The sequence below is a fragment of the Hemicordylus capensis genome, chromosome 2 (genome assembly GCF_027244095.1).
Source record: "Hemicordylus capensis ecotype Gifberg chromosome 2, rHemCap1.1.pri, whole genome shotgun sequence".
Lineage (NCBI taxonomy): Eukaryota > Metazoa > Chordata > Lepidosauria > Squamata > Cordylidae > Hemicordylus > Hemicordylus capensis.
The window spans coordinates 358222582-358234547 of record NC_069658.1 but is presented as its reverse complement, the minus strand read 5'-3'; positions in this window follow the sequence as shown (position 1 = coordinate 358234547).

Below are 11966 nucleotides of genomic sequence, written 5' to 3'. Positions count from 1 at the left end.
CAGTTAGATAGTATTTATATTCAAGGAGAGAAGATGGCGTCCTTCTTCAAAAGGCACACTTCCTATGCATGTGGGGCTCATTTTTGCATGTCTAATGTCACCTGTTAGGTCAAGTGGAAAAGGGTAATTAACTTCAATAAAAAATTTGAAACTTTCAAACTGAAAGAGGCCAGCAGCAGCAGGCCAAGCTGTGTGAGGAAATCGGCTCTTCCGTGCCTTCTCCTCCTCTCCTTCACACGCTGCTTGGCTGGCTCTGATGTGACACCAACACATCCGTTTGTCACGTGATGCCACTCGCTTGCTTGCACTGCCCAGCCACGCTACCTTCTAGGGTCGGGCAGAGGAGCGACGCGGACTGCTCTGCCTCCTCCTCCCAATCTCAGGCGCTGCCCATCCCCCAGCCAGGCCCAGCGAATGAGCAGGGCTTCCTACCGCTGCAGCAGTGGCATAGGCAGCAGGTGGCCATGGGCTGGGCTGGCTCCTCTCGGCCCTCAGCCCCAGGCCGCACATGGCAAGAGGACATCGGGCATAGTCAAGGACACAACGGCACAGCACGGGTGGCCCAAAACCAACTGCACCCCAGGCCAGTGCCATTTTGGCCACTCCCTTGTCTGTACATTTGGCCACGGCCCTGTGTCTGTACATTTTGAGCCAGTTTGGATGAGCATGTGGCAGCTCACATGAAAAAGATGGGGTCACATCCTGACAAAGTTGACGGGCTTCCTGATGCGTTGTTGGGACACCCTTTAATCGCATGAGGGAGTGTTAATCTGAATTGCCCTTCTACATGCACTCAGAAACCCTCTTTAAACAGAGTTTTGAAGTGTGTGTAGAAGGGCAATTTGGATGAATGGCTCCCTCACACAATTAAAGGGAGTGCTAAGAGAATGCTGGAATGTCTTTCAATGCTAAGTTTGGGTTTGCCGCCCCATCACTAAGGCTGCCAGATACTCATCCAAACAAGCTCATAACTTCTCTCCCCTCCCCACATGAATGACTTATATACATTCATTTTAAAAGTGATTCTGGATACAAGCTTCCTAAATGCAGAGTACAGATAGGAAGTGTATTGATGTACATGTGTTGTACATAATGTGTGCATAACTGTAAGTGCATACAGATCTGTACATGTGTATATTGTACATTTGAATGGGGCTTAACAACCTTGCATATTAGAGGAATGCTGCTCAACCCATCTGGCCTGGCTATTTTCTCAACAGACAGCTTATCATCCAAAGATGATGCCATGAATTTTGGTCCACTTTCTTTTTTATTTTATTTTCTTTGCTTAGTAGTTTTTAATGAGTTGTGAGTGCAGTGTACCACTAATATATACAGACTTGAAGTGTCACATTAAAAAAATTAGCAATTTACATTTTGGATGATTAACATGCATTTTTATATGGAAATCATGAGGTGATTTTCTTCCCAAAATAGCCATAGTGTCAATGTTCTTGTGAAAACACTCCTATGTGACAAGATCACATTAGCCTCCTACTGATATTTGGGATAATCATTGTATTATATACTTCTAAACAATAAAGTTGCAAAGCCTTGTGAGGGCCTTAGAGGATCTGTATTTTAAAATGATACCGTGAATATTTCAGACTGTCTATCTATCTATCTATCTACACATGCGCGCACGCAGACACACACACACACACAGAAAGAACAATCAAGTTACAAACTCAGATCAGCACTTTATCTGATTCATCCATATTCTCTGAGTAAGCCTTTGGAGCTTTACTCAGTGGTCCTACTAATGCTTCAATTAAGAAGCTTCTCCTACCATGGATGCTTTCTTAAGTGTAAATCATAAATATCCACTGGATTAGACAGGTGTTATGTGACTGTATTCACAAGTCCTTGTTCCCCTATACATTTTTTCGCTTTCAATGAGATGTAGAACTTGAAATACGAGTTCCTGACAATTCACATTATGCTTCACTGATTATTTCCCCCTGGTGCTTACTGTAGTTTTTCACTATAAGAACAACATTTTGCTTTAAAAGGAAAAAAGAATTAAAATGGAAGACAAATAGGAAAGTTTCCTTTGAGATAGTTGCTTCAAATTGGAGAGGCTCAGACATCACATGGAACGAAGTGGTTAGTTTGTCTGAACAAACCATAGTAGAGGCTGCCTTCGGACATCATGTGGAACCTGAGGCAAAATCACCTCAGGTTTGCCCCCGTGAAGTCCGAATGATAGGAACCACGGTTCCCGGAGCCAACCATGGTTCCGATTATTCCCCCAAACCTGGAAATGAACGCTCAGTTGGAATTAAGCTACACTCACCAAACCGAGGATCCATTGCCTCCAACGTGTCGTCTGGTTTGTGCAGCTTTCACAAACCAGAATTAAGTGTGGGAAACTCCTCCCTTTCTTTAACGCAATTGGCTGCCGCGGCTGTCCTTCTTTCATTGAAAGAATTCTGCACAGCCAGTTCCTCCCGCTTTGCAGTTTCCCAAACTGCAAAGGATGATTGTCTGGGGGCATGCCAGGGGAATGGAGGCAAACTGTGGATCTGTTGGACCCGCGGTTTGCCATTATGTCCAAAGACAGCCTTAGTGTGATGTCTGAACTAAGCCACATGGAACAAAAAACATATTTGTATCTCCCCTTTAGACAGCAGTCACAACTGTGTAATGTGTGAATAGGTCCTTAATTCAGGTGCTGATCTTTTTGGTACTGTGTACCAAGAAGTCGCTTTGAATGAACACTTCCATAGGCCATATGAATCCATTCACCTGTTGTGTATTGGAGCCTGCATGCAGGCATGTGGCTAGGGGAGAGTGGGCTCATGTTTGCCCCTCTGCCTGGTGGCTCCTTGTGCATGCCAGTCATGCCCCCTGCATGTGATGCCACAGGCAGGGGCTGTGGCCAGTACCCAAAATGGTGGCCCTCTGGAGCTCATTTCTCTGCCAGCTCTATTGTCGGTTGGGCGTTTTCTTCATTCCTCTCTTGGGGAGAGGATGAAGAAAACACCCAGCTAACAACAATGGCTGGGAATGAGGCCAGCTGGAGCTTGGGGGTGGGGGAGGGGAGCTAGGAGGCTCCCAGAAACTGGGCAGCTCATGTTCTTTAAACCCGTCTGCCCAATAATAGCTCTGCCCCTGCCTGCATGTATGCTTGTTTCATTTTTAAAATTGTAAAAACTGCTCCTTGCCAGGTGTGGAGTTGGGGTGTGTGGAGTTGCATCCAGCATTCATCTGGCTGTGTTGCTGGCAATCATTGTGAGGTCACTTACCTAAGGAAGGTTTCACCAGTGGTTTTTGTATTTCTTTCCAGGGTGTCTTGTCCTCATTCTTTGCCCAGGTTTGAAATCAATTTCCAATATGGAGTGCATAGTTAGGACCAAAATTCACAAGGGGCTATGGTGGGGTGAGGGCTACCTCCTGGGGCCTTGCTCTCTCCCTTCCCTTCCTTTTTCTCCAAGTTTTTCCTTTTGAAGTTGTATCCAAGAAGACCCCAGATAAGTATTGCCTAATCCACCACTTGGCTTTCCCAAGGAGTGGCTCAGTCAACAGTGCAGTCCTTTCTCACCTTTGCTTGATCACACACAAGCTCTTTGATGTGGTGATGCATACGGTCCAGCATTGCGACATAAAACTGTGACATAAAATTAGCTTTCTGTCTTCTTATTCACCCAGTCAATTTTGATCTTTTGGGGTTTCATTTGATAGTTTGTTATGGTTCGTTTGATGGTTCACTTTACAAAGGTGCCTCATTGCTCTGTTGCCTTGTGTCCATTATTCACCCTTTGTGGATCCTATTTACATTTCAAAGAACAAACCCACATGCCTCAGTCATGCAGCAGGCATGTAGCTGGTTGTGCTATTTAAAACATATATTTTTATTGAGCTTTTCATTAAGAAATGAAACATGTTAAACTTACTGTAGTGGCAAAATCATACAGATTGGAGGTGTTTGCACACCTTCCAATATACACAGCATCACTTTTTAAATGGACACATGCAGACTAATTCACACAAGCATGTACAGACACTTGTTCATACATGCATCAGAATGTCTTAAATAGGTGTAAGTGCTACAGACTTAACTCTTCCTTTAATTAGTTGGTTATTTATACTTTATCATTCTTTTAGTCTAGTTTTTCAATACAGCAATCAGCTAGCTAGAAAAAATATTGGCTAGATTTTTCTTCTTAACTTTTCAAGTCTTTGCTTACTGCTCCTTTGTTGTCAGCTCCCTATGAGCTATTGATTGTTCTGTTGGTTATGACTATCCACTCTCCAAGCTACAAGGCTTCCCAACAGAATCCAAGTGAATACTGTTGTGACGGTGAGTTCAAGATACCTTTTAGTGATTGGAGTTAATTGAAATTCCTGGACAGCTGCAACTAGCTATGTAAAAATGACAATGGGTGACTAATGACTTGTAGTGCTTGCAAGTAATTAGTGCCATTTATTGTAAAGCATTATCTAAATTTGATTTGGAAATACACCTAGCCACAGGGTATTTTCAGGATGCACTGAAAAGAGTGGCGCATACTTCAGCACCCATAGTAATTTCTGTGTGTTTTTCTTTTCTTTTTTTGCTTCAGCTTCAAGATCACTATCCAATATTCTTTCATTCAGCATAACTTTTATGTCTAACAAATTAAATTCCTGGGCTGAATAATTACATGTAAATGCTGCTAGGCTATTACTCTCAAGGGGCCAATTTTCTAGCCATTTGTCAGCATTGGAAATGTCAAACATTGCATTGAGAATGTAATACTATATACAACATACACTTCAAAATAGAATATGAAAGGCATTAATCAACATTGCAGATGTGAATTAGGAAGTTAGCTGGACATTGCTATGAGAAATTAAAATCATTCAGGTTAAAGCAAATGATCTTAAAACAGATAAAAAGAGTGCCGGGGGAAATGGGCTCTTAATGCTATATGGTTATTGGAAGTAACTGCTGAATTTCAACAAGTTTCACAACTGTTCAGCATCTGTATTTGCAAACCAATGATTTCTTGGTGATCCACAGAGAGACAAAACTCCGGGAAGGATTTCCCCCTCGCCCTTTGCCTTGATAAGACCATTGCTTTTGTAATGAACCCATGCTCCAGAAGAATTAAACATGTTTCACTTGCAGTCAAGCAAACATGGTGAGCAGAACACTAAATTAGAAACTGCAAGGAACAAGGGTAGTCCAAGGTTAGAGTATAACCCTAACCTTTAACAGAGGATTCTAATATATAACTATTTAATAGTGAAGTTTCTGCAGATTGGTTTCTAGTACTCATTAGGAATGTGCACAAACTGCTGTGACATCATGGGCTTGCGACTATCTATTCAAACTGTGCAGGCGTGCCTCGCAGCTTTCGAGGGCCACTGGGCCAGACGGACAGGCCCAGTGGCTGCTCCACCTGCCGCTATTGTGGGGGAAGGCCTGCTTGGCTCACCCCCCATCCCGCACATGGCAGCTAAAATTACAGAAAAGCTGTGGTTCAGCATGGCTGGGCCTCGTCGAGGCAGCAGCAGAAGGCAGCAGCATGGGAGGGGGCTCACAGCAGCAGCAGCAGTCCAGACTCAAAATCAGGTAGGTGCACCACTGGCCGCCCCATGCAGCTACCTCCTAGGGTAGCATGCGCCCCTAAATGCCCTGCACAGCATCAGCATGTACATGGCACCCTCACATGCATGGGCACCATTTGCATGGTCAGCAACCATTTTGCACCCACCATGGGCAGAATTGATCTTGATTCTATTAGAAATTCCATTTAAGAGGATAATATGTGCGTTGGTCTTGAAAGTGGACAATGCACAGTTGGAATGACTTTAACTTCCCTTTTTCTCATGTAGTGGCAACAGAGTTGAAATTAGGGACAGCAGGTCACACACAATAGGGAAGAGAATGGATGAGCTGTTTCCCCCATCCCTGGCAGTATCCTGCTCACCAGTCCATTTCAGCCAAATTTAGTGAAACTCATGCAAGTTTTCAGCCTTCCAGTCACAGATGTAGTATGGTTTGAGATGCTAAAAGGGATCACCACTCTGGTTTGGTACATGAGTAGATAATTGACTATATAAATGTAGTTGATTTGCTCACATAGATATTTAGCCAGTTCTGAGTTGCAAAATTTAGTTTGGTTGGCCATCCCTTTTGACAATATGCAGAGATGTATCTAAGGAAAATAGCGCCTAGGGCAAGCACTGAAATTACGCCCCCTGTCCAAATATCTGACATCTATCTTTCAGGTAACTTTACCATAATATCAGCTGAAAAATACAACTCAAGCTCGTTAATCTTTTAATATTTCAAAAACTATGTAGCAGTGGACGTAGCCAGACCAGACCAAAAAATTCTGGAAAACTACAAATTTCAGTATGCTGGGGCTGATGAAATACTCAAATACTATGTGGAGATGTACTTGGAAAACTAAACAGAAGTGCCTGTCTAATTCTCTACTATGCACTGTAGCATCACTATTACATAAGTCTTAAAAATAAATGGAGAATTTGACTTTCCCCAGATACTTAATTAAAGGATATGCAGAGTAAACTGTGTCACTGCTTGGAATATATTCTAGTATTTCAGAAAGACAGTTAAAATGAGAGAAAGAGAGCAAGAAACTTCCAGTGGCCTTAATACTAAGGATTTCACACTGATTCAAAGACAAATTCACCATTAGTAGCCATATTATGAAGACATCACATTTAACTCACTTATCACAAGAAGCAAAGTAAGAGCAAATGAATACAATCCTAGCTCATAAGCTTCAGCTCAGTATTCACAAGCCCTGATTCTCTGTACATAGTGCCAAACTAAATATGTGTACAGTTATTTATATTATATTAATTTTTTTAAAAAAAATTACCTGTAGCCCCATTATTATTATTATTATTATTATTATTATTATTATTATTATTATTATTTTGCATTTATATCCTGCTCTTCCTCCAAGGAGCCCAGAGCGGTGTACTACATACTTAAGTTTCTCCTCACAACAACCCTGTGAAGTAGGTTAGGCTGAGAGAGAAGTGACTGGCCCAGAGTCACCCAGCTAGTATCATGGCTGAATGGGGATTTGAACTCAGGTCTCTCCGGACCTAGTCCAGCACTCTAACCTCTACACCACACTGGCTTCAGAGGGCTTCCTAAAGGTCATGGGGTGGGGGTCTGCAAAGTTTCCCCCTCCCCCCGCTGGCCTCTAGGGCCTCACAGGGACCATTTTAGCATGTGCGGTGGCCATTTTTAAAAATAAATTTTCTTTTTTAAAAATGGCTGCTGAAAACAAAATGGCCACTGTGGTGGCCATTCTGTTTTTGGTGGCCATTTTTTTAAATTTTAAAAAATGGTGCCCCCTTCAAGTGGCGCCCGGGCCACGTGCCCTGCCTGACCCACACTAGATATGCCCCTGACAATATGTTTTTATTTTAGTACACAGGGTGTCAGCTTTCTATGCTTCCAGAATCTGTGCCTGTAAGAATCCTGATATGGGTATTCCATTTGCAATAAAATCCACATAGATAGCTACTTCCTGTTCTTGATGGAGTTCCTCTGGAGACAGTGGTGTTTGTAATGGTGCATGGGAGAATGTCTGCTGTCAGTAATTCTTTATCTAGGACATGTATTATCTTATATGTGAACTTTGTTATCAGAGTTGAAATCATTGGATCCTTGGGGAAATTCATTGAGAGGTTTATCCCCTAATAGTGATACAAGAAGCTTATGATCTGTTTTCAGAATGAATGACAAGCCAACAAGGTACATTCGAAGATGTTCACGTGTCCATGTTAGAACCAGACCTTCCTTTTCAATCTGTGGATATTGTGTTTCTGCTGGAGTGAGTGCTCTTGGGACAAAAGCTGAAGGAGCCAAGTGCCCTTGACATTGCTGCAAAACCCCTCCAAGCCCAAAGGAAGATGTGTCTGCAGAATCATGTGTCTCCCAAATACAGTCATATTGGGTGAGCACTAATGGTGAACTGAGGATCTGTCCAATCTCATTGAAAGCAGATTGTTGTGTTGATGCCCAAACCCATGAGTTAGTTTCACTCATCAGATCTCTCAATGGATTTGTGCTTGTTGCCAGATTAGGTAAAAACTGACCAAAATAGGTGGCAATACCCAGAAATCTGTGCAGTTGTTAGACAACCTTGTGTGTGGAAAATTGTGGATTGCAGCTATCTTGGTGGCGTCTGGCTGAATACACTGTGAGGTAATCCAGTGTCTCAAAAATATGAGTTGAGATTTGGCAAAAGTGCATTTTTCATTTAATGTAACTCCGGCTTCTAGGAGTTTTTTAAAAATGATATTGGTCAGACGAGCATCATGTTGTGCTCTTGTAGAAGCAAATACAAGTACGGATGTGCACGAATTGGTCCAGAGGCCATGATGGAGGCCTCCGAACCAGTTAGAATGTGGCCCGGTCAAGCGGTCCAGCACTGGCGGGGGTCTCCCTTAAAGGGCGGGGGTTGCACTTACCCCTCCCACTGCTTTCCCCCTGCCAGTGCTCTGTTTTTTGGCAATGATTTTGGGGCAGCAGCATTCCTCCCTGCCACCCCTGCCCCCGTTGTTTTCCGGAAATAGTGGAAGTAGGAATCGCATGTGCACATGCTGCTGTGCACATTGCACGTTGTGTGTGCAGGTCTTGCACACAATGTGCAAATGCAACATGTGACATGCGAGTTGGGTGCACACACATGGCAGTGAGCACATGCACGATTGCTACTTCAGCTATAACTGGCAAACAATGGGGGCAGGGGCAACAGGGAGGAACGCTGCCGCCCCCAAATCATTGCCAACAAACAGAGCGCTGGTGGGGAGAAAGCGGCGGGAGGGGTAAGTGCAACCCCCCCGCCCTTAAAGGGAGACCACCACTGGCACCAGACCGAGCCTCTGCAGTTCCGTGCACATCCCTAAATACAAGGATATCATCACCATGGCAAAGAATTCCTTCCAGGACATCTAGCGTCTGTGACATGCAAAGCTGAAAGACTTCAGGGTGGAGAAAGTTCCAAAAGGTCATCTTGTGAAGTAGTATTAATATGAATATGACAAATATTTATATATTATTATTGTTTACACAGTCAGACAGGTGTTATTGACTGGTGTGTTTTATTCAGACATCGAGTCCTTCCCAAGGACCTGGGATGGCTGAATTTTATTATCAATATTTTTGCAGTTATTATTATAGATGTTGTTGCAGAATATAGGCTGTTCCCAGTAAAGTTGCTTTTTGTAATTGGCTGGTGGTGGTTTCTGTGGCCCCTATGGTGTTGAGGTGCTCTTCAAGGTCTTTTGGAATTGCACCTAGCGTGCCAATTACCACTGGGATTATTTTGGTCTTTTTCTGCCACAGCCTTTCAATTTCAATTTGTAGATCTTTGTATTTTGTGATTTTTTTTCTATTTCTTTTTCTTCTATTCTGCTATCCCCTGGTATTGCTATGTCAATTATTTTAACTTGTTTTTCTTTCTTCTTGACTACAGTTATATCTGGTGTATTGTGTGGCAGATGTTTGTCTGTTTGTAGTCAGAAGTCCCATAATATTTGTGCATCTTCATTTTCGACCACTTTTTCAATTTTATGGTCCCACCAATCTTTGGCTACAGGTAGCTTGTATTTTTTGCAGATGTTCCAGTGTATCATCCCTGCTACCTTGTCATGCCTTTGTTTGTAGTCAGTCTGTGTGATCTTTTTACAACAGCTGATTAGGTGGTTGTCATGGCTCAGACTTCAGAATCAGAGCAGGAGGACTCGCCTGCTAGTGAGCCACAGCAACAAGAATTGGCAGAGAAACCAGACTCTGGAGCTGAAGATTCTCAACATCTGCCAGACTTGGTTTCTGATGAGGAAGAGCCTGGGATTTCCCCTGCATTGAGACGACGTATCAAGAGACAGGCTCAGTGGGACTCACGCAGGTGCAGGAGATCACAAGAAAGAAAGCCAAACTACTGACTCAGGAAGCCTGATTGGTTGTTCATTCTGTGGAACTATATATATTCAACAGTCTGCCATGGCTGAGTTGCTGTTTGCAACTTCGCTGGTAGCTTATAGTGTGCTCTTGCATATTATATCTTTTCCATGTTCCAGTTTGTCTTGTCTGTACTTCCCTGCATTGTTCCCTTTATTCCTTGTTCTGTGTGCTTCGCTTGTTTCATTCCTTATTTTGTCTTTTAATTCCACTTATTACTCAGTTATTATTAGAGGGGGGTACCTAGTTTCAGTACAGGGGACTTTATTCATTTACTGTTTTCTTTGCGAGCCTTTTATTTTCCTTCATCCAGTTTCGTTGCTGCTTTCTGTTTACTTTCATGGGGTTGTAAATCCTGTAGGGTTAGCCGCGCTATCAGTTTACGACAGTGGTCCACGGTTTCATCCGCTTCTTTACAAAGGCGGCACTTGCAGTTTGTTGTTGATTTTTCTGCTTTTGCTCTTATTGCATTTGTTCTTAGTGCCTGTTCTTGTGCAGCCAATATTAAACCCTCTGTTTCTTTCTTCAGGTTGCCATTCTTAACCCATTGCCAGGTCCTGGTGATGTTTGATTTTCCACTTATATTGTGCAAATATTGACCATGCATTGGCTTATTTTTCCATTTTTCTGCTCGGTTCTTGACTTGTTCTTTCTTGTAGGCCTGCTTTGTTTCATTGGTGTTGAATAGTTTTTCGTTATTGGTCATTTTAAGTGCATCTTCTTCACTGTCCTTTATATATTCTTCAAGGCCTCTTTTCTCCTCTATTGTTTGATGGACTTGCAGCATTCCTCTTCCACCTGAGCTGTGGGAGGTATAGCCTATCTACATCACTGCAGGGGTGCAGAGCATGATTGATGGTCATGATTTTCCTGGTCTTACGATCTAGCATCTCTAGCTCTGCCTGGGTCCAGTCTATTATTCCTGCAGTGTATCTAATAACAGGTATAGCCCAGGTGTTTATGGCTTGTATGGTGTTCGCGCCATTGAGTTTGGACTTGAGGATTTTTCGAACTCTCCTGATGTATTCACTTCCCATTTTTCTTTTAACTTCAGTGTGTGTGATTTTATCAGCCTGGAGAGTGCCCAAGTATCTGTAATGCTCTTTCTCTTCCAGATTCTTGATGTTGCTTCTATTGGACTGATCTATTCTTTCTTTTTTTGTTATTTTTCCTCTGTTCATTATTAATGCAGCACACTTGTCTAGTCCAAACTCCATTGCTATATTGCTACTGAATATATGGACAGCGTTTAGCAGTGATTTGATTTCTGATTGGGACTTTCCATACAACATAATATCGTCCATGTACATCAGATGGTTTATTTGACTTGATGTTTTAGATGTTTGGTATCCGAGGCCTGTTTTGTTTAGTATTCATGAAAGTGGAGTCATGGCAATTACAAATAACAAAGGGGATAGTGAGTCTCCTTGGGAAATACCTCTTCTAATGCTAACCTGTCCAAGTGTCTCACCATTGATTGTTAACTGTGTTTTCCACATGCTCATTGCTTTTTTTATATAAATATCTGAATGCTTCTGCTGACACCAGCTGTTTCTAAACATATTAGTATCCATGTATGAGGCAATGAGTCGAAGGCTTTCTTGTAGTCAATCCATGCAACACTTAGATTGGTTTTTCTTCTCTTGCAGTTTTCTAAAATCATTTTGTCAATCAGCAGCTGGTCTTTTGTGACTCTGGTGTTCAGGCAATTACCTTTCTGTTCAACTGGAAGCTGTTTGTTAGTTAATAAGTGTTGCATTACTTCATCTGCTATTATTCCAATTAATAATTTGAACATGGTTGGCAGGCAGGTTATCGGTCTATAATTACATGGAACTGCACCTTTTGCTGGGTCTTTCATGATGAGATGAGTTTTGCCAGTGGTTAACCATTGTTCAATATCACCTCCTTGCAAAATGTGATTGAACTGTTTTGATAGTTGTTTATGAAGGCTTGTTAGGTGTTTAAGCCAAAAGCCATGCAGTTCATCGTCGCCTGGTGCAGTCCAACTTTTAATTTTCTTTGC